This window comes from Mixophyes fleayi, chromosome 2, assembly GCF_038048845.1.
Source record: "Mixophyes fleayi isolate aMixFle1 chromosome 2, aMixFle1.hap1, whole genome shotgun sequence".
Taxonomy (NCBI): domain Eukaryota; kingdom Metazoa; phylum Chordata; class Amphibia; order Anura; family Limnodynastidae; genus Mixophyes; species Mixophyes fleayi.
The window spans coordinates 171468778-171491832 of NC_134403.1; the positions used below are offsets into that span (position 1 = coordinate 171468778).

At 37.7% G+C, this 23055-nt stretch overlaps 1 protein-coding gene across 3 annotated transcripts in view; it reads left to right on the forward strand.

Annotated features, from left to right (window-relative positions):
• The first annotated feature begins 2743 nt into the window (after positions 1-2743).
• Positions 2744-23055, forward strand: part of GTF2IRD1 (GTF2I repeat domain containing 1) — a 99417-nt gene continuing 79105 nt past the window's right edge. For 2 of the 3 annotated variants that reach the window (XM_075194991.1, XM_075194993.1), the window contains exon 1: positions 2744-2878. The gene's annotated coding sequence lies outside the window, so the exon portion shown is untranslated. The remainder of the gene's footprint in view (positions 2879-23055) is intronic. The other variant, XM_075194992.1, reaches the window with a different exon arrangement.

The following is a 23055-nucleotide window of genomic DNA, read 5'->3' on the forward strand; positions in this document are numbered from 1 at the left end:
TATAGAAGTGACTACTATCCATATTACTGAAATTAAAAGTAATGTACTAACTGCAGAATATGCAGACACATACCACATTATACTATGTCCAAATACACTTATTTGTCCATCAAGTAAAAATAATATTTGTATTTATATAGCAATTTTCTCCCATTAGGACTCAAAGCACATTACATTTGCAATATACGATACAAAGTAAGTATAATTGGACGGGAGGAGACATAGACGTGAGACATTGGGTACGGTAGCAGTTGGGAAACCATCTTGGGCGCACTGAAATTATGCCTAAAAGAGAATATGTGATAGGTTACTTGGGAAATGGATGAAACCAGAATCAGATGTGAGACAGAGGGAAGAAAAGGCCCTACTTTTGCAAGCTTATACTCTAGAGGGGAGGGGATGTTAACTCATGTGTAACTTGTGGGACTAGGAGAGGAATGCCAGTGCCAGTGTTGTAAGGTGCGTGTTTGGTAGGCCAAGATGGGCTCAAAAGCCTTGTGAAGAGGTCTAGTTAGCGCAGAGGTCCAGATGGAGCAAAGGCCTAGATGTTGCAAATGTCCAGGTGTAGATGGTGCCTAGATAGTCGATGTACATGTGGATGGTGTCTTGCCTAAGTAGCAGAGGCCTAGCTAGTGCAGAGGCCTGGATGGTGCAGAGGCCTGGATGGTGCAGAGGCCTGGATGGTGCAGAGGCAGGATCAGGCCCCAGATGCTGGAGCAGGTCACAGATGCAGAGGGGTAAATGGTATAGAGGCATGATCAGGGCCCAGATGAAGCAGAGGTACAGATACAGAATCAGGTCCCAGATGCAGCAGAGGCCCAGGTGCAGCGGAGGGCTGAATGGAGCAGAGGAAGCATAACAAGTTAAAGAGATGGGACCAGCAAAGCAGTCCACTCCATCAGGGACCAGCAAAGCAGTCCACTCCATCAAATCGACCCTATACAGCCCACTGGTGGAACCCAGACAACAGGAGTCAAAGAGGGATATTTCCAGAGGCAGGACACTGTCAAAGGCGGGACATCACCAAAGGAACATTGGGGGAGCAGATGGAGGCACATTGCACCCAGGGCCCAAAATAGCAGCAGGAAGAGTGAGGGAGTCACACAGAGATAGCCACATGGGAACGCCAATAGGAGTCAGCAACATTGGGTCTGTGTCACACCTCAAGGGAACCAAAGCACCAATCACAAGAGTATTGACTGGAAAAGTAGCTACACCATGCAGAAAAGTCTTGAAAGCCGGTGGAGAGGGCATTAAAGGTAAGTGGTCGCAGGTGTCCATGGTACTAGTGGGATGATGAAAGTGATACAGACAGTCAGTGTAGATTGTAAAGCGTTGTAGACTGATAAGGGATTGTGGTTTGAGATGGAAATACGCACTGAGAAGGGTAAAATGGCACTTAATAGTTTTGCCAACTATCATTGTAGGTTAATTTGAGCCTCATTTATGCCTTAAATTACTCATGAGAGTAAGAGAATATACAAACTATCTTTCTCATGTGTTCCACTCGTGTACTATAATGTTTTGTGACATTGACATTTCTCTGCATAAAAAAATGTGCTTTCAAAGAGCACACGGAAGCTGCAAAATGTTTCTTATTGAAACTATACCATGATCCCTGATTACGAGCAGCTCCAGAGCTTTTAAATTACTCAAAAAACCCTCCAGCCCCCCCCCCCCTTAAAAAAAAAAAGCATTGAGGTGTGACGGGTTAATTTAGCCCCACTAACCCCCAATGTGCACTTTGTGGCACTTAACCTCAAGTAACTCCTATTTTCCTATAGATTGTAAGCTTGCAAGTGCCCTCTTACCTGTCTGTTAATAGCTAGTCTTGTTTTATTACTATGTTTGACCTCAACTGTAAAGCTCTGCAGAGTATGTTAGTACTATATACGTTTCCATTGTGGTATTTAGGGACAACATAAATCCTGAATATTAAATACTCTGAAAAAAACTATATTCATGTTGTACATTTCAATAAAAATAAAACAGAACACTCGTGTTTAAATAAGAATTTTTCATAAAATCAAACATTGAAAAATAGAAACATTAAAATATTATTAAGTATTCCAAATCACATTATCCAATATGATAGCCTGGCAGGCAAGAGAAAAGCTTGCATCGATAGTTCGTGTATCTGCAGTTCTCTCTCTCTGTATAACCCAGCCCACTAATCTGTAATCTGAAAGCACACCCTCCACGCAAAACAGAAAGCCAGACACAGGCTTCTCTGAAAAACAAACATCATTTTGCAATCCACGCAGGCAATGTGCTGCATCCAGCGTGACTGAGCAAAACCTAATCTTCATCCTTCACCTATTGCAGTTTAATAATGGTGTCAGACTAACAGCATAGAAACGCAATCTCATTCCACCTATCCCCTTTCTTCTTTCTGTCTTCTCTAGTTTTTTTCCTCTTTTCTCCTTGAAGCTGGTTTGTTAATCCTGTATGTAAATTACAGCCAATAGATGTTGTTGTTGAGCAGGGCTGGGATTAGAGACAGGGCGAATGGCTTTCAATCTTACTGGGATTATAGAACAAAGGGACTCCTGCAACACACACATATACACACACACAAAAAGGATTTTATTTTGGGAGGGGGTGGGTAGATATTTCCCCTCTCTGCTCCACAACCCTCTGCAGACAGGAGCAAAGGGGGTTGATAGAAGACAGATACATATCTGTTTGCACTGCGGATCGGGGAAGATCGGTGCAGATCTGTGAAGAATTACAACTCCCCTTTACCCTGTACAGCACCAAACCCCCTCTCCCTCCCTTCCTCTTATTTTCCTCATCAATTAAAGGAAGGAGCTTCAACTCTGGGCTAGAGAAGGCTGGTTGGGGAGGATCTCACACAGAAGTACTGGGACCTCTTTTGGTAAGAAAAAAAAAAAACTTTGTCTCTTGCTTGATACGTTTTGCATTTAATATCTCCTGTGAGGATTCACAACAGCACATTGTCCACACGTGACTCGGAGAGGTCCAGGCTCTGGGTCTCGAACTCTGGATTATGATGTCCCCATGTCCCGGCGCTGTGTCCTCTGTTTATATACAGTATAAGACTAGAGGAGGGAAGGGATTGTGATTTGTGATATGAAACTTGAATGAGGTCAGAATGTGGGTGTGTGTCTGTGTTCTGTATTGGGTTTATGGTTTTTTTTTCTCCATAGTAAGGTGATTTATAGTGGACCAATAGTTGCTCCCTCCCACTGATGACAGCCACTTTCATTTTACCTATGCTTTCCTTACCACATGCAGAGCAGGAACCCAATATATATATATATATATATATATATATATGTACATATACAGTTTTCTCATATTTAACTTACTTCTAACACTTGATTTACACTGCATGGATATTCTGTTGATCTTTGAATTTGAAAGTGACAAGAGCTGAACTTTACTGTGTTTGTTGAAGGGCTAATAATATATACTTTAAGGGTTTATGTTATGCATTCTATCAATGTGGATTATTATTATTATTTTTTATTTGGAGAATTTCCTGTATACTTGAAATTCAATAGGAGCTATGGCCTTAGAAGAGCAGATTTGAATTGGAATTGATCTCCTAGATGGAGGAGGTAATTGGATGCTCTAGAGACATGCCTGAGTGATGAAGTGCATTATAATATGGGAATATGTTATATCAGGCTCTATAGTATCAGTTTGTAGAGTTTATCCTCTGAATTCTGGACAATTACAAGTGTCATGTAGCATCCTGATTGGTAAGAGAGTGATACCTGTCTCACATATATAGTGAGTAATTAGATGGATTTTGCAGGTTATAAGGCTTAATTCCCTTTGAATGGGAGAAAATATTGTAACATTTTGAGACAAATGTGATAACTTCTGCCAACTGGATCAGATAATATTGACATGAATACTATTTCATATGAATTTTTGCTATAGTCTATAGTTTTGCTATATCAGCAAATACTACAATGATATGTACAGATTACTTTGCTTTTTTATACAGTAAAGTACTTCTAGAATGGCTTTAGAAACAATGGATATTCTATTATTTGGTATGCACCTGGATGTTTTAGATTAGTTTACATAATGTCACAAATGTATAGCGTGCTTCAAAGAAGGATTATCAATGTGAATAAATTAGTGACTCAAACAAATGCAGTTGGTTACATGTTTTTGATGCAGCCAGATGTACCTGTCCCAAAGAGTTTGCAATCAATGTAAAAGGAATCACAGATATTTTAGACAAGCAAAGAGTTAATTTGCAGTATGCATTTTGTTTGGGCTAAAACAGACTGTGTATTCAAATTCTATGTAATTGTAAATATAATTCTCAGAGGTTGGATAAATGCTTTTTTATTCTTTTGTTGGAAGTTTTAAATTTAGGTATAATATATAGTTGTTTTGTACATAGATAAAACCACAACATTTTCAGAAAGTAAAAAATAAGTGTTAGTTGCATCAAACATCTCTCTGTAATGATTTACTGTATAAAATATCTGTTTTTCAATTTGGTCTGCTTTAATTGTATATTGACTCAGTGGAGATTATTCATGTTAAGTATGTATAGCACATTTTTTTCATAATCACTTGGGCTATTTTAAAGAACATTTTATATATATATATATATATATATAAGGATAGCCCTTTCTATATTATTCTATATTATGGTATGAACAGATGTTTTGCCAAATCTCAAAGTACTTACTACCTATATTTGGATTACCTTGGTAATTAATTTGAATTGTTCCTTTTTTGTTGTCCCAAAATACTTCTCATTTGACCATCATTTATTTAATATACAATGAGGATACCTTGGTTGCCTTTATTTCAAATGTCACAAATTTTAATGTTATTTTTCTTTAAAATTCTAATTGTTTATGTGCACCTAATAAAATCTACATAAACGCTGCAAAAGGCTTTCCATTGAAAGTAATGACTGATTACTTACACATCTGAAGTGGTGTAAAAAGATTACACCTCTGAGATGTATACCTCCTCCGGCAAAATTAAATATTTTTTTTTCAATTTGTGCACTGAAGCAGAACGTTATTACAGACGTTATATATTTTATATGGAACGCCCCATTCCACAGACATTTGGTAAGTTCTTCATCATATTGAGCAAACAAGTGCTTATCCCACAATCCGTTACATTTGTGGTCCTGATTGCTGTCTGACATAATTTAGGATAATTTAAGGAAACCTAGGAGCATAATGGCGCAAAGCAGAGACTGATATAGTTGTCACTATAGATACATTTCCTGTGTTTGTAAATTTATATCATAATCTGGACCATATTTTCTTTGTGATTGTTGTGAATCTTACATTGGAAAACTATACACATCACCTTAATCTTTTGAGGAAGGTCCTCTTACTTACAGTCATCACATTAATCATCATTTGTGTACCGTTTTCCAGAAACGGCAGGCCAGTATATATATATATATATATATATATATATATATATAGTAATAAATTTACATCCTGTCGTTAGCTAATTATATGGTTTGTCAAGTCTGTGTAAATTTGTACTATTGACGTGTTTACAAGCAGTACAGCTAGCATACCACAGTCATATAATAGCTAGTGATGAAAAGTCTACTGGATACACTTCATTTTGCCTTGATTTAAGAGGAAGCTTGCATGTATTTTTTCCTTACATTTCAAATTACACAATAATAAAACTAATAAATCCCCCTAAGCATAAACTCTGTTTTTATAATACCTTTCTCTGAACATCCTCCTATTCCAGTGGTTCTGTCTAGGATCCTCGAGGGCCAGTGGCACACGCAGGGGGGGTTTCTGAGTCTCCAGAAACCCCCCCCCCTGCGCTAACTAAGTGGCCGCTATAGCTGCACTGTCCTATACAGCAGCCACGGCGCTGTCAAAGAAGCGTCCTCGGCGGTGCTGTAGTGTATACAGCACCGCCGCGGACGCTTCTTAGACAGCGCCGCGGCTGCTGTATAGGACAGCGCTGAAGAAACGGAGCTGCTCTCGCGGGGGGTGTTTTTTTTTTGGGGTCGGGGGGGGAACCCCCCCCCCGACAATCCTCCGTTCGCCCCTGAGGGCGTAGCTGCTGATTCCCTTAAGCAACTAAAGCTGACCACAAACCTGCTGAGCAGCTGGAAACCTGTGGTGTTAGTGAGGTTAGACAATGACAGCATACATGGTCAGATCTGGTTATCACCGACCAGATTTACTCTGATGAATCTGTCCTTTAAGGTACAGAGTCATGAGCGTTCACAAGGGAGGGTGGATGCCGCCCCTCTCTCCCTACTTTCTAGGATTTCTCCTTCTATATTCGTTAGTAATTCTGGGACAGGACAGATACATGGGGATCCGGGATGCCGGGAAAGAAATACTACACGATGTATCTATCCTGTTCTGCGTTGCATTGGGTAACACTGCATTTGTAGGGATGGAGACTCTTACAGTCATCACCCCTGCAGCTGCAGAGAGACACAGCCATTTATTAGTAAGGTCAGACATTCTATACTGAAGAGGTCTTAAAAAAGTCTCATCCCATGGGAAAATGTTTTGTTGCCACATCATCCTCGACAAAGGTGGCAGGTAGAGTGTATGCACCAATCAGCCACAACATTAAATCTACTGAGAAGTGAAGTGAATAATATTGATTATCCCATTACAGTGGCACCTGTCAAGGGGTTGGATATTTTAGGCAGCAAGTGAACAGTCAGTTCTAGAAGTTGATGTGTTGAAAGCAGGAAAAATGGGCAAGCGTAGGGATCTGACAAGGGCCAAATTGTGATGGCTAGACGACTGGGTCAGAGCTTCTCCAAAACAGCAGGTCTTGATGTCTTGTGGTGTTCTCCCAGTATGCAGTGGTTAGTACCCACCAAAAATAGTCCAAGGAAGCACAATCGGTGAACCAGTGACAGGGTCATGGGCACCCAAGGCTGATTGATGCACGTGGGGAGTGAAGGCTAGCCCATCTGGTCCAATCCCACAGAAGAGTTACTGAAAAAGTTATTGTTGGCTATAATAGAAAGGTGTCAGAACACACAGTGCATCACAGCTTGCTGCATTTCCACAGACTGGACAGAATGCTCATGCTGACCCCTACCCACCAGTAAAAGCGCCTTCAATGGGCACATGAGCACTTGAACTGGACCACGGAGCAATGGAAGAAGGTGGCCTGCTCTGATGAATTACGTTTTCTTTTACATTATCTGGATGGCCAGTTGCGTATGCATCGTTTTCCTGGGAAAGAGATGACACCAGGATGCACTATGGGAAGAAGACAAGCCGATGGAGACAGTGTGATGGTCTGGACAATGTTCTGCTCGGGAACCTTGGGTCCTGGCATTCATGTGGATGTTACTTTGAAAGGTATCAACTACCTAAACATTGTTGCAGACCAAGTACTTTCCTTCATAGCAATGATATATTCCTTAATGGCAGTGGCCCCTTTCACCAGGATAACGCGCCCGCCAGACTGCAAAAATTGTTCAGGAATGGTTTGAGGAACATGACAAAGAGTTCAAGGCGTTGACTTATCCTCAAAATTCCCCAGATCTCAATCCATGCAAGCATCTGTGGGTTGTGCTGGAAATACAAGTCAGAGCCATAAAGGCCCCAATTCGCAACCCAGAGGACTTAAAGGATCGGTTGCTAACGTTTTGGTGCCAGATATGACAGGACACCTTTACATCGTATTCATAGGAAGTAAGGTATATAATAGGCAGACTTAGGCTGACCACTTTCTCTGATATACCATGCGTAGAGACAATATGGGAAAATAGACTTTATAATATTCAGAAAGCTCCAATCATGCCATAAATATATTTTGTATATGTAGTGTGTGTGGTTTATATAATGCTTTGTAAATGATAGTGCACCAATGTGGTTTGAGTTCTTGATCAGCCAATTATACTGTATAGAAATAAAGAATGATTAATGCAAAGACAAACAAAAACAATAATGTGAAAGTGAGCAGATTTGCCCCTCTATGCCCCTCTGTGCCCCTGCTGCCTTGGAGCCTGCACATTACTACAGACTGAACATGTAATTTTTGACATTGCAGAAATTTAACAGATAGTAGTTGACGTGATACAGGTCAAACTGTCATAATTTCTGACATGTTTAACAAGTGTTCTGAATTTCATCAACTAACCTAAATGCTTACATACATTTCACCATAACTTGAGTATATAAAACTGATGCTACATAATTGATGTCAATGGAGTTTATTACTCCTGTGTCATACACGTGCCATTGAGTGTGACTACTACAAAATTATATTCCGTTGTTTTATCTGGGGCACTTCAGATCAGATGCTGTTGGTTTGGCAGGTGTTCTTACATGCAGCTTCCTGTACTTGGAAGTAATACTGATATTGAATCAAGCACCTGCAAGTTCATATCACTTGTCACGATAATGTTGCCCTAGTTTTTACTAATGAAAGCTGAACTGGATGGCAGAAAAAAATAAATAAATACATAGCAACATAATGCACTATGTTTGCTGTTGTTGTTGTTATTATTATTATTATTATTATTATATCAGATTGGATTTTCTGTTAACAATGACATGCTGTTTTCCTTTTTGATGGATTATTGTAAACATATTTTTATTAGTGGAGTGTTAAGATATAGACACACTGTAATGTTGGATTAAACTTTTGTATCAAAATAGGTTAAGGAGTTGCTCCCTGCAGATAACACACTTTGTATACTAGTTACAATTTAGGGGGATGTGAAGTTACTATGTACCATATTGCAGGGATACATAGGAAGCAGTAACAGGACACATTGGTTTGTCATGATACCAGGCTGCGTGTGTCACATACTGATGAGTAATGAGGGAGACCTCGAAAAGATAAGCAGTGCGGATTGTATTTTAATGAGTAAATGAAAAAAGGAAAAATAACTGTCAATCACTTTGGTTTTCTTGCTCACCTATGTTTATTCATGAACGTGATGTTGGTCTATTTAGTCATTTTAATATTGGCATGCCACAAAAAAAAGAGTAATGCGGCAATCGTTTCAACAGGTGTGTCATAGTACTAAAAGGGTGCCCTACTTCTATGATTTGTTTTTTTGCAGTCAGCAACAAGAGATCTGAATCTGTGTTTCAGCAAACCGTCATCTGCAGGACATTCTTTTACAATTAGATTTACATACAAGTACATATAGCGTTGCTTTTACATTCTTCAGAATGAGATTTCATAATAATCCGGCTGTATTAGGTGTTTCAGTATGGCTGCTGAGAATACTGGTATATGTTTGAACTGTGAGGTCTCGCTGGAACACACTTCTATCTGCATAATTTGCTTTGATTAAAGCAGCTCTAGTTCTCTGCCATATTTTATTAAATGATGATAATTCTATATGATGCAGGAACATTACTGACAGTGGGATTATAAATATCAGTACTTTCCCATCTGCAAACCCGTTCACACTGCTGACACCTGTGGGCACAGTGGTATTTCAGATGATTTTGAGCATAAATAAATGATGATGATAATGATGCTCCGCTTTTAAAGAGGCACCATGATAATCATACTGCTTAACTATTCAGGTGAGGTCCATATATGTAACCATAATTATCATCACAAATATATAGCATTATAAATGTTTTAAAAAATTGTGATGAGTAATAAAAAATACACTTAATTCATCCGCAGTAAAAAAATATCCAATATTAATCCATTCACCAGCAGGTACTATATATGTCCTACTAAATGTAACTCCATGAGCTCTAATCATATTAAAGCAGAAATAGGGATACTTATATGACATGAAATTACCCCAGGCTTTGCTACACTGTTTTGCTGTTCAGTGGCGCACGCAGGGGAAGTTTCTGGGTCTCCAGAACCCCCCCCCCCTCCCTCCGCTAAAAAAGTGCCCTACATATCGGCACTGTAGTATACAGCAGCCGCGGCGCTGTCTAAGAAGCGTCCGTGGCGGTGCTGTATTGTATACAGCACCGCCGCGGACGCTTCTTTGACAGCGCCGCGGCTGCTGTATAGTACAGTGCAGCCGAAACGGAGCTGCCGCGCATTGGAATAGGTTTCAAAACTATTTCCATGCCTCTGTGCAGCTTAAAGTATAAAACATGTTATCTAGGTAGAAAGGTAATAAACATTTTAACTATGTAAGTCTTATTACCTTCCCATGGCATGCCACACTATATGTCCATCCAATCCAAATCCAATCCAAATGGTACAAATTGTTCTACTGCCATGTTTTTGCTTGCATGGATGTGTCCAAGGAAGAGAGATGAGTATTGAACTGGTGCTGGTAGAGAATTACTACTGCATTTTGTTTTTAACCCCTGCCTCGTCATTTTCTTAAAGCTTGGAAGCACCTGGAGATGGCAAAAGCTTTTACCTCCATAGTTTGATATTCCACAGCTTCTCAAAGTCACAGGGAGTGGTAATTAATATAGTAGGCTCTGCTACAGTAGTTAGTTGGACATGCTGGGCCTGATTCATTAAGGATCTTAACTTGAGAAACTTCTTATTTCAGTCCCCTGGACAAAACCATGTTACAATGCAAGGGGTGCAAATTAGTTTTCTGTTTTGCACATAAGTTAAATAATGCCTGTTTTTTCATGTAGCACACAAATATCAACTTTAAATTTCAGTGTACAAATAAGCTATTAAGTATTTGTGTGCTACATGAAAAAACAGTACGTATTTAACTTATGTGCAAAACAGAATACTAATTGGTACCCCTTGCATTGTAACATGGATTTGTCCAGGAGACTGAAATAAGAAGTTTCTCAAGTTAAGATCCTTAATGAATCAGGCCCGCTAATACCAAACCCATCTAAAGATAAAAGGTGCTGGGAAGAGCTCTGATCATGTTTCTGGAAGCTGTTCAAATAGTACTGGGTTTAGTACTTGCCCTGTGTGACAACAGCCCCTGGCTAACTGCTAGCACCATGGAGGCAGCAGGTGGGGATGGATGGAACCATAGGTTGTGGATTGGTAATTTAGCGCTGATCTAGCTGTGAATATGACACCAATGACTATATTTGTGCTATTTCTGCTGCAAGAACAGCTAGGTATTAAGAGTGTCTCATGTTAGCAATATCATATCACTTATTATCATTGTATTCAGTTATATAGACTGATTTATTTTAAACATGGAATTTGAATTTAATTGCAAGTAAAATATAAACCAATACTTGTCCTTTTATTTATTTAATCTTGCTTACTGTGAAACCAGTGAATTGGCGTCTCTTGCATTTATCCTTGTTTATTTATATAGCACTACCATATTACGTAGCGCTGTATACAGAAATGAGATGCTTTTGGTGCATCAATCCAGGAGTTGTCTAAGGCTAGCATGCCTGTGGATGATGGGTGTAACAAGTCCTAATTTGTTACTCCACAAACATCAATAGGTCATTGTACACAATTTGAAGTGTGAAAAAATCATGAATGGGGAAACCCACTCCTAAGAGTAGATTTGCTAGACTTCTAAAAAGGAAAAGTGATCCGATTCTAACTACCATTTATCTAGTACTTTCTAGAAAATGATAGCTATAATCTGATTGGTTGCTATGGGCAGCACCTCCACTTTTCCTTATTGCAAGTGGTTTGTCATCCACTTCTGGATCCTGTGGGACTATCTCTGCATATCACATTTTTCATTTGCTGGAGATTACAGTCTGAAGCTAGAGCACTAAATTATTAATACTTACAAATATTTATCTTAGGCTTTTTTACCCCATTACCAACAACATTCACCAATACTTAAATCATGCACTAAAAAATTAAACCAAGAAGAGAGGAATGTGTGCAGGCCCCAAATCCAATGCTCTCTGGTCTCAGACTTGTGCTAAATACATTGACAATTCTGTCAGCGTAATGCGGCACCTGTTATGTTTGAATAACAGAGAGACTGTATCTCTCGTTGCTTATGTTACAACGTGAACAAAGTCTTAGCTGCATTAATTTGCAATCATCACTGTCCTCTTCCTTGATGAGGTTTTCAATTATCTTTATTAGGGAGTCCTCACTGACAATGATCTGTATTGTTAAGAAGGAGACATGAGGTTGTAATTTCATCCCAGGTTTCTTGTGACTACACCATAGAAACACCCTTAAAGATATAAAGGCTCGAAAAGAGAAAAAAGTATTGTAGATATATACTGTATGGCAATACTGTACATTAATTATGTACACGTATATAGTTGTTATATGGCTGTAAGCATTGTAGACCTTGAAATAAAAGCAGGATAAAAGAGCAATATACTAATATTGGAATTTTACACAGTTATTTTTCATGCTGCATGCATATATCTACACATAAAGTTGGTTGGGAGTGTGAGCTTAAAATAGCTGAAAAACCTACTGTAAAATGTGAAAGGTCTAATTGAGGAACCCACTTCTTTAACAACCTTTTGTAATTGAAATATAATTCCATTTGACTGTTTATGGGCCAGCTAAAGCTGTGTATTTCCTGATATTATCAACAGTGGAGAATCTATGTTCCAATGTTTGCTTATGTAGCAATAGGACTATGAATTCCAAAAACATTCCCATAAATGGTTCATATTAAAGTGGCAGTAGGCAGTACTTCATAGTAAAGGGCGCTGGCCAATACTGAATTTCAGCCAAATACAATCCCACATTTTTACTGATGAAGTGGATGTAATGAACAATATAGGAGCCTTTAGTAGTACGCTGCTCTTATTGCTATGGACACCTTGGGAAGCCCAGGATAACACACTCATAATATGCAGTTGAATGAGCCAGGTGTGCATGTAGATGGGCTTTATCTGTATGTAAGAATTTTTGCTCTCCTTTATTGTCTATATATCCACAAATATCCACAATCCAAAGGGGTTACTCTCTTTATAGTAATGAAACCAATATAGCTACTCTCACCATTAGAGATAGAATCCGTCTTTCAGAATCGGTTTATGTGTTATTTGCAAATATGAAAACAAATAACTTTTATTGTTATTATTATTTTAAATACAAGATTTTTATGAGTTTACTGAGTGCCAGAGGGGACATCTTTCTTTTCTGTTCATTATGGAATCTTACACCTAACCCCAAGCACACTAGATGCTTGTCACACGTGATTTAAGGTCTGAAGCAGGTAGAGGCAATAATCATTATCCCAGTAAAAACCTAATCTCAAACAACTTTATTTCTAATACGCTCATGAAACTGTTTCACATATTTTTGTGGATATTATTAAAGACTCAGTTACTGCAATTTAACTGTAGTAAACAGATAGAGATTATTTTAAAGAATCATAGTCTAGAACAGTAGCTTCTAGCCAGTGTATGTGACATTACCAGGACTACTGCATCACAAAATTTAGATGTTATAGGATAAATTTAGCCACTGTAATTGGGCACAAATATTAATTGCTTTGTGTCACGCCAATGGTAAAAAAGTTTATTGTAAATAAAAAAAGTCTACAGTTAGAAACAACATGTCTAATCTAGTTATTCATTTTCATTTACTATTAAAATGTTTGTTTGGATATTACTTTCACTAAACATTTTGAACTTCTTATTTTTCTTCTAAACTAGACATATTAGACCCAAATACTTTATTTTGTAAATTCAAGTAATTGTTTACTATTGATTAAATACACTCTGTAGCATCTTCATGTCTTCTAGATGAATGCTTTCTTCTTTGGAGGAAGGATGCACACAGCCCTCTTCATACTCCATGCCTTCACCAATGTGTCATCTTGAATTTCAGTGTGTTTCAAAACATCAATGTGAAAAAATATATGCACTATGGCATTCAAACCCACACTGGCAGATGGGGTTGGCATTTATAAATGTCTACATACTATCTTGCATCATGAAGACATTTTAGTTATGAAAAAAAAATACATACTTGCCTACTTTTGAAAGCAGTTGCACCAGAGGGGGTCCGTCGAGGGGGTGTGACCACGCGTGGTGCGCCAATGGCATCTTTAGCTCCGCCCCTACCCACTTCAACAATGGAGATGGCTGGAGCCGGGATGTTTGCCTGCTTTCTCGGGAGTCCGGGAGAACTCCCAAAAATTCGGGAGTCTCCTGGAATGTCCGGGAGAGTAGGCAACTATGGAAAAAAATATGTCTATAAAGTGGACTATTCCTTTAATTTGTTGCTGCTCTGGGGTAAACTGCTCAGACCATAAAACTGAGACAGTCACATATGCTCACTGTTAAAATTTTGTCCCTGCCCCTGTGTACAAATCTGGAAATCTGCAGTCTGTATAAAGTTTGTTACCCTGGACACTGAATTCACAGTTCCTCAGAGTGATGCAAGGTAGAGAAACATCATGTCAGAGATATCACGCCAGACAAACCATAGCAGTCATAACCATCATGTCCTTGTCTATCATTTGCAATAAAGATTCTCCGATGCGATCGTTGTGGTTCCAAAGCAGATAGGTTTTATTCTCAAAGTAATACAAGACAAAGTTTGTTATCCATATGCATAAGCTTCAGTGAGAACGCTCTGGTCTCCAAAGCCAGAGGTGAACAGTTTATACACAGTACAGTTGTAAAATGCAGCGACATCACAAAGATACAGCTACAGTATTAAGGTCTTTAATAATAGGTCGAAGGGTCTTGACCTTCCAGGAACTGGAAATGGTATTGGTGGATTCCTCTGGTCATTCATTGGTCCTTGAGATTGCCGGGTGTCCTTCTTCAGATTCTAAATCTAGACCTGTACAAATTGTTTTTTTATAATCTCTGCAAACTGGCTGTTTGGTGTATGAAAAAGTGATATTATTTATAACATAAATAACACCGGAAACATTCTCATACGATTGCAAACAGAATGAGACCAAACTCAATGTAATTAATACGTTGGAAACATTAATTAGCTTTTTTACCACATTATATTTTATATTAACTAAAATAAATAGATTAAACTTATTTGCATGTTATTTGCTAAAAATAATTATTTGATTGCGATAGTGTACAGAAAATATTACCACTTTCATCCAGTTACTAAACTTCAATATTATCCACTCATATTTCCCAATATGTCTAATAATAACCCAATCTATTTCTTGGAATATAATCCGATATCATGGTTGTTTTGGGGCACATCTGCTACAATATTGGGCCAAAATTGCAGCAGCATTACTAACTAGATCTCGGGTACGTAAAAAGACACATATAATGTCAATTGTTATTTATTGAAAGCTAAGTCAGTTCTGTTTGTTCTAGTAAGTGTATAATTGGCCTTGTAACATAACAACGCATTTACTGAGAAAGGAGGAACATATAGCTCCAATTTCAGGTACAAATCAATAATTAAATGTCAAACAGTCACAAACAGGAATCTCCATACTGTCAAATAGTTGTTTGTCGCAACTGCAGACAGGTTTATCGGAAGGCTTTCTGACCCCTGTCATTTAAACTGTACAGAATTGAACCTTTTAGCAGACATGCATATAAATAGCTAAGAGTAATGAACATGCTATGTACTCTCTACATGTGGCATCTTATCTTTACACAGTGTCTGTAGCTTGATGGCATAACACAGACTAGATTATCTAGTATATAATATGCATATATAATAACTCAATTTACTGTCTACATAAAATGCTCTTGAAATATGCACTTGCGTGTTCCTCAGTGTTTACCTATTTGGAAGCTTTTCTGCAGAGGAGCTTAGCAGAGTGCTCTCCTCAATGGTTTCCTGGGGCTCTCTGTGCCGCAGCAGCATCCTGGCAACATCACTGATCAGTGACTGGCTCCGATTAGCTGATTGCTTACAGCCCAATTTGTGGGTACCTACTAAGAAATGAATTCCCAGTCCCAGGCAGCATGGTTGCAGGGTTTGTTGCTTTGATCAGAGCAAACCTTTACTTGGTTATAAACAATATCGATTTTCATCCATCTGGTGGGAATTAGATGTAATTAGGCAACTCCTGATATGTTGATGCAGTTTTCTAATGTTAACTCCTTTGGTGCCAGTAATTACTAATTTTCTGAGGTACTTGAATAACATCTTTTATCAAGCCCCATGGATGACACAGGGCACTCTTTTCTTAACATATACATGACATTAAAGCTTTATTTATGAAAGCAAAATCACATTAATATTACTTTTATATTTATAGTGCCGGCATATATCACAGCGTTGGACAATAATATGTTAAAGGATACCTGATAAAATTCCCAATTGGAATATCATTGAACATTAGGTCATTCCTGATCCACCCATATCACGTTCCATCTTGGATGACGCCATGACCATTTTTCATAGGTCATCCCCCTGTGATTTGCTAAATCCACAGATGGTTCCATGAAAAAAGGACTTTTGGCAAGCTTATAAATTTCATGACTAATATAATTGGAGTGTTGTTTCCTATGCATCAGGTTGCTATGTTAAGAGGGAGGTGCTTCTCTGTTAGAGCAGACTGAGAGTGACTGACATTTTGATAGGCTTGCTTTGCAGAAATCCACTGTGGATTGGTGGATTTATACACAGAACCAGAGCCAAATGACTGCAGTCTTAGCTCTTTGACCTGTACAAAATGCCATTAGAACATTATCCAAAAGATGTGGTAAGAGCATTATTATTATTATCATTTATTTATAAGGCGCCACAAAGGGTCCGCATCGCCGTACATGACATATACAAAAAACAGTGATCCATGACGCAACATGATACATGAAGAACAAAATACAAAAATCAAACATACTGAATGAATAAAAATTTAAAAATGTAAAAAATACAGGTAACATGGTAATGCAGATGAAAATATTTCTGGGACAGCGAGTGAGAGTGATGGTAGTAATCAGTGAGAAATAGGCCAAAGCTTAAGAAAACAGGGCTAGGGAAGCAGGCCAAAAGGTACATAGAGGGTGATGGAATATTAGGAGAACACAAGGAACGAGAGCCCTGATTGTGAGAACTTACATGCTAAAGGAGAGGGAGAAACACAAATAAAGTGGTACTGATTGGAGGAGAAAGCTGGGACAAGGGAGTTAGGAGGAGGATTGCATCAACTGCAGTGGAATGGGGAGGATATACTTAACTTTTTAACAGAGTGAGCTAAAACCCATTCAATCCATGCAGCATGTGTGTTTCATGTGTGTCCAGATTTAAGTCTGATTGCATTGCTCACAACATTCCAGTAAAATCTGGTAGATGAGACAATGCCCTCAACCTGCCGAAACTGTGACTGGTCTGTCAATGGCATGCCCAATTCCCCAGGAGGCCGTCCTCGCTATTGCTCCCAAAATCCTGCTTTTAAATGGTCTGGGGAATTCACTGCATTATCCTCAAGGCATAACATGTTTATCTATAACAAAGTTTACACCACAATGCACTACATCTATAAGTGCAGATGGTGAATGTGATCATATTGAAATTATACGATAGACCAGCCAGCAAAGACTAACTAAATTATTATAATTAATAGAGTTTACAAGGGAATAATTAATTTTTATGTAGTTTAAGTATAATTACCGGTAAACAATATTTTTAGTTAAAATACCCCCTCAGCTTATATGCTCAATGGTGGATGTCCCATGCTGGAAACCCTTGAATTTGGGGAAAACTCACCATTGATCACACTTTTTCCTTCGTCAACTATGAGAAAGGAACCCAAAATTTCTGATAGTCGGTAGAAGGATCAATGCTGGTAAAATTAATTGTAGATGGAATTATACTTTAAGTCACAAATCCAATTTAGTGGACTTTTTATTTTGGGGATTAACGTACAAAACAGCATGTTAGGCACTATTCAGCTGAGAGTATCTAATGTATGATTTCCTGCAGATATTTATATATATATATATATATATATATATATATATATATATATATATATATATATGCAGGAACCAGGCCTATGTAGTCCTCTGACCTTGCCCTACCACTGTGCAGTGGCACATAGCCAATGTCGGTGGTTTAAACTCGGGCTACAATAGTGTTGGGTTTATAGTGTGCCAGTGGAGGCCATGCATAGATACAAGGCAACATTGAATACAATTGCAACATATGAATCTATTCTGCCATGACCCTGATTCATCCAAATAATGCCAAACAGCCTAGTTCTAGCACTGTCAGACACACAACAAAAAAATGCAAATAGTTGTTCACATCCCACTGAAACATAAACTCTCAATCTATATTGAGCTCTGGTGGTGTTCATGGATATTCTCAACATTTTTAAAGCACATTTGTGTAATTTAGGAAGTAATTGTGGTGTTAACAATACAATGAAACTGAATTTCAATAAACTTTGTTCTAGCTTAACCATTTTCATTATTTCTTATTTTTTTCTACTACTTAAAATATTCCTATACCTAACTTGTAATTTGGACATATGCAAATGGCTTCACTAGACTTTAGCACACGTGTGTCACAGAAAGTCTGGAACAGTAGGTTCGGAAAGTAACCGAATTGCTTAATAGCTAACATCAGTTGCAGCAGTTTTTTTAGTTGGCAAGTGTTGGAATAGTATTTTGTGGCCAATATGCCATAACATTGTCATGGTTATATGATTTTGCAATTTCAACAAATGAATAGAGTCCATTTCCTTGTTCATGCTGTTATGACATGAGTGGTCTTGCAGAATTACACTTTAGACTTCAGAGATATATGTATTATATGTAACTGGTGTCAGTAGCGCAATGATCTATCTCCTGCACTCTTTGGTAACACCTGCATGCCATAACTATACATCCTTGGCTCCAGGCCGTGAAAAGAAGCCGAAACAAGATGTCATCTGAGATGTACCATATTTTAAGATCTACAGGCAATAACTGGATTTAAAAGAAACATTTTATTTTGTATGCTGTGGTGAGTTGTTATTACTCACAAACAGGCTGTGCAGCTAAGTCCAAATGTATGAGGGTTGCGGCAAACCACTTAAACTTATGTGATTTGTAACTGACTTATATTTAGAACAGAACAGTTTTGCTAAGTCCTAAGCAAGTACTCGGACTGGGCTAATAAAGTGCAATCACATGTATATGCTTTATGTAAGAATTTGCAGATATGTTTCCTTCTCCCTGGCATTTATTTAAATAATGGACACTGCTTTATGAGGTGAGGAAGTTAAATGCCATCTCACTTCAACTAATCTAGTGGTTCTTGGTGACAATTATGATCTATAAAGCATCCCAAGGCAGCTGTGTTTGTATTCATCTGCTTTTCTGTATGACTCATCTCTCAGTTGGTGACTTCTGTACACCTTGTAGTATCACCTCCATCATCAAAATAAATGTTTGTAGAAATACAGAGTTCCTAGTATGTTTATATACGAAAGAGTTACTCGCATTACTTCTTGAGAAATGTATAAGGACTACAAATCTGCCCTAAAATATAATTACTTGTATAATTGTTGCTTTGTAGAAAATACTTGACAATATAAATAGTGCGCCATTTATGACTTATCTTGGCCAAGTATGCCCATAAATTTGGCTTCTGCTTTAACAACCTCTGTATTTTCAAGGACAACTTATCAAATCGCATTGCAGTAGTCCAGTGTTTAAGAGACAGGTAATTGGCAAGCCACGATGGGTCCTGCCTGATTTACATTATTCTGCTATATCAAAACACCTTATCCTACAATATCTATAATCTGCATCTGTGTCCTTAAAATGACCTCTGTGCCCAATAAGAATTGAAATGAATCAATAGCAGTATTGTCACACATGTGGGATTTACAGCCTGAGGATGAACCCTATCATCTTTTGTCAAGGTAAATCTGTTTGGAATAGTGACGGTATTTGATTACAAGGGGACTGACTAAATCGGGCTCCAGGGATGCCAATTGTGCAAACATTCCTTCCAGGTTGGGTTCAATGCATGCTTATCATACTGATAGCATTTCCCACCAGCAACCTCTGGTTTTGGAAGGGATGTAAGCATTTCAACTTAGTTCGTGTTCAAACTTCTAACTAAAAATGGGACATCCTGTTACTATGAAGTAACACTTAAGCCCTGTACAATAGTGGGAGGGACTGTATCGGTAGATATATTATGATGCAAAATTGATCATAAAATACACATAGATGATTTATAGGTGTCTCCCACTAAAATTAGGTACATTTAGTGGGAAATCAATACCCCCAACCGTCCCGATGTAGGCAGGACAATCACGCTATCCAACTCAGGACAGCTTTGTCCTGTGAGTGGGAAATTTGAGAGGTATGTCCTATTCACTATGCACTGATGTGCACAGCAATGGAGGTGTTTGGAGGGAAGGGTGGGAGAGAGCGGGGCAGCTCCCCAATTATCCAAATGTTGGAGGGTATAGTAATCTAACTGCTGCAAAGTAAGGAAAGAATTGAAAAGTATATTTTTAAAAAGCTTTGTCAGATTTGCTCTGTATAACACACATAAAGTAAAGATATTTACTCAACTACCAAAAGAGGGTAGAGAAGTCATTCTCTTAAATTGACATGTTATGAAAAATGTGAAATGACTCCTGGAGAAGAGCATACATAGACATTTATGAAGCCAGGCTTAGATTTTATCATAACTCAAAGAATGAATGCATAGGCACATATGTAATTATAGTTAGGAGTGAAGAGATTATTTAAATTAAGCTGCAAATGGTTTATTACTTTTACTACTTTTTTTTATTTGGAAATTCCTTTTTAAAACAGAGAACTATTTTGTTATGCATATCTTCTTTATCTAGTCATTGGTTTTGGCAATCTCTCTGTTCACTTACACACTTTGGGCCTCATTCACTAAGGTATGCAAAACAAAAATATATTTTTAAAACGGCTGTAATTCGGGCATGCGCATTGTCGTAATCAGCTACAGGCATATCTGAATAAGCGTCTGTTGAATACGGGTATAGCTACACTCTGCATTGCCGTATTAAGACAGATAATACACTGCTGGATATGTACCATACAGAATGCAAAGAAAAAAGGTATTAATTTATTGTCATCTGTTAATAATATAGTCATTAATGAAAAAACATTTAAAAAACATATATATATATATATATATATATATATTTTTTTTTTTTTTCCATTAAATACATGTTTCATGATGTTATTCATGCCTACTGTACATAAAATGCATTTTTACAGTTGATTGCAAACACATGTTCTAGCCTGCATACGCGACTGTCATCACTTGTACTCGGCACTTACACCTGACATGTAGCTGGTGCAAGTGATACGGCTAAAAAAAATCATGTACCTGAGAGATGTCCAGAGCTTGAATCAGATGCGCTTGAAGATTAATTGGATGTTATATGTTGGAATTGGGTTGCTTTGGGTTTTTGTTTTTTTAGTACAATGCGTAAATTCTACTAAAACAAAAGAATATATCAGCCAATCTGTTAGGTTTAGTGATAGAAGTTTTAAAACCGTGAAATTTAGTATGATTGTCACAGTTTTGTGCTGTCAAGGAGCAATATATCTGCAACAAAATATCAGTAAATTGAAAAACATTGGAAAATGGGTAGAGTAAATGCTTCTTTTGCACGTTTGTGACCTTTATGCTTTTTGTTAGCGTGGTACATCTGCTTTGTAGGTGTGTAGTAAGTTTGCATCCATGCACAGCTATGCTGGACAATGGGTGGATTACAGCTGGCTATAGGCTTTCATAGATAGGTGCATTATTGGCACCTGGTGCAGCACAAACACACAAAACAATGACAGCCTTAAGGGCCTCATATTTATATGTTGAAAGGAGTAGGGACTGGACTAACATGTAATTGTGCCAGGACATTGGTGGTTTTTATGCAACATTCAAAACTGAATTCATAGCTACATGCTTAGATATATTTTATATTACAAAAGACAATCTCAGTTTCGTACTTAACCATGAACTGTACTTGTCCATGACAATGATGTGTTTTTTTTCCATATTAAAATCAAAAAATGAAAGGCCCTCCTGAATTAGTGGGTTATCTTGCTATGGTTCTTTACATTAAATTGCAGCTGTCTGAAATGAACAGAATGTTCACAGCTGCTAAAATGGTATATGCTAACCTAATCATTCCTCCCTTGATATTACACTAGTATTTAGTGTATTTATCAGAGTAGATCTAAGCCACTGCAAACTGAAATAAAAGGTATACCTGGCTGCATTGTCTCATTGGCTGTGCGAAAAATAACATTTTATTAAACTCTCATTTATCATTTATGGGTTAAGATAAAAACTGTGACAAATGGGTTAACATATTTTTAAAAATAGCCACAACATTTTTAAAGGAATAAAATAACAAAATGTACAGTTTGGTAATAAAACATAGCATCTACAAGATCAACAATTCAGTTAATTTACATGATGTTCAAAAAGTAATCCATTTTAAAATTTGAGAATTGTTTATATTAAAGAAAATAACTCTTTCTCCCTAGCATTTTTATGTTCAGAACAGAGTGAATGTTTTATGTGTGGCCATTTGTAAAACAATTTAGTTTACAGTGGGAAAACATAAAAGTGTTTCTTTGTATTAGCTGAGGCTATATTTTGTCTTAATCCATACTAGCTGGAAGGAATCAAAATATTCTCTACAGAAAGAGAGCTGCATTTGTTCCTGACTACTACACCCAATAGAACGTTTTAATCTAGAATTATATATAAAGTGTCTTTACGTTAATTGGTGTTTGCATGTTTATATTTTGCCGTTTTCATTTTTTTTTCTACTGCTTGCTAACGCGGATCCCAAGAAGGAGTTTAAACATTTGCAAGATTAAACTGTCCCTTTTTAACATTGTTCAAATACCATGAGATTAGTTTCCAAGGAGACCAAAGGCGGTTGCCATAGGCACCAGGGGCCCAGGAATTAGGATTGCGATTTTTTTTTTTCTCCTTTCAACCCAGTCACACAAATAATAGCTAACCAGAGCTATACTGCGAACCTGTTAATAAATTGTGTAACATGCAATAGTAAACTGGAATATTTGTGTATGTGATACTTTATAGTTGATGCAATCATTCTGACATTTAAAAAATGACATTCTTCAAATTGAAGATAACATTAATAGATTTACTCACAAAAAAACACTTTGATGCCTTTTGTAACTGTTATTATATCGTGGTTGACGAAGTAGCAACAAAGAGAGTTTGAGGGGGAAAGTGCATCGGTGTAACAAGAAAGTTATCTTTGTGTAACACCCACTGAAGCAGAAACAGTTGGTAACATAT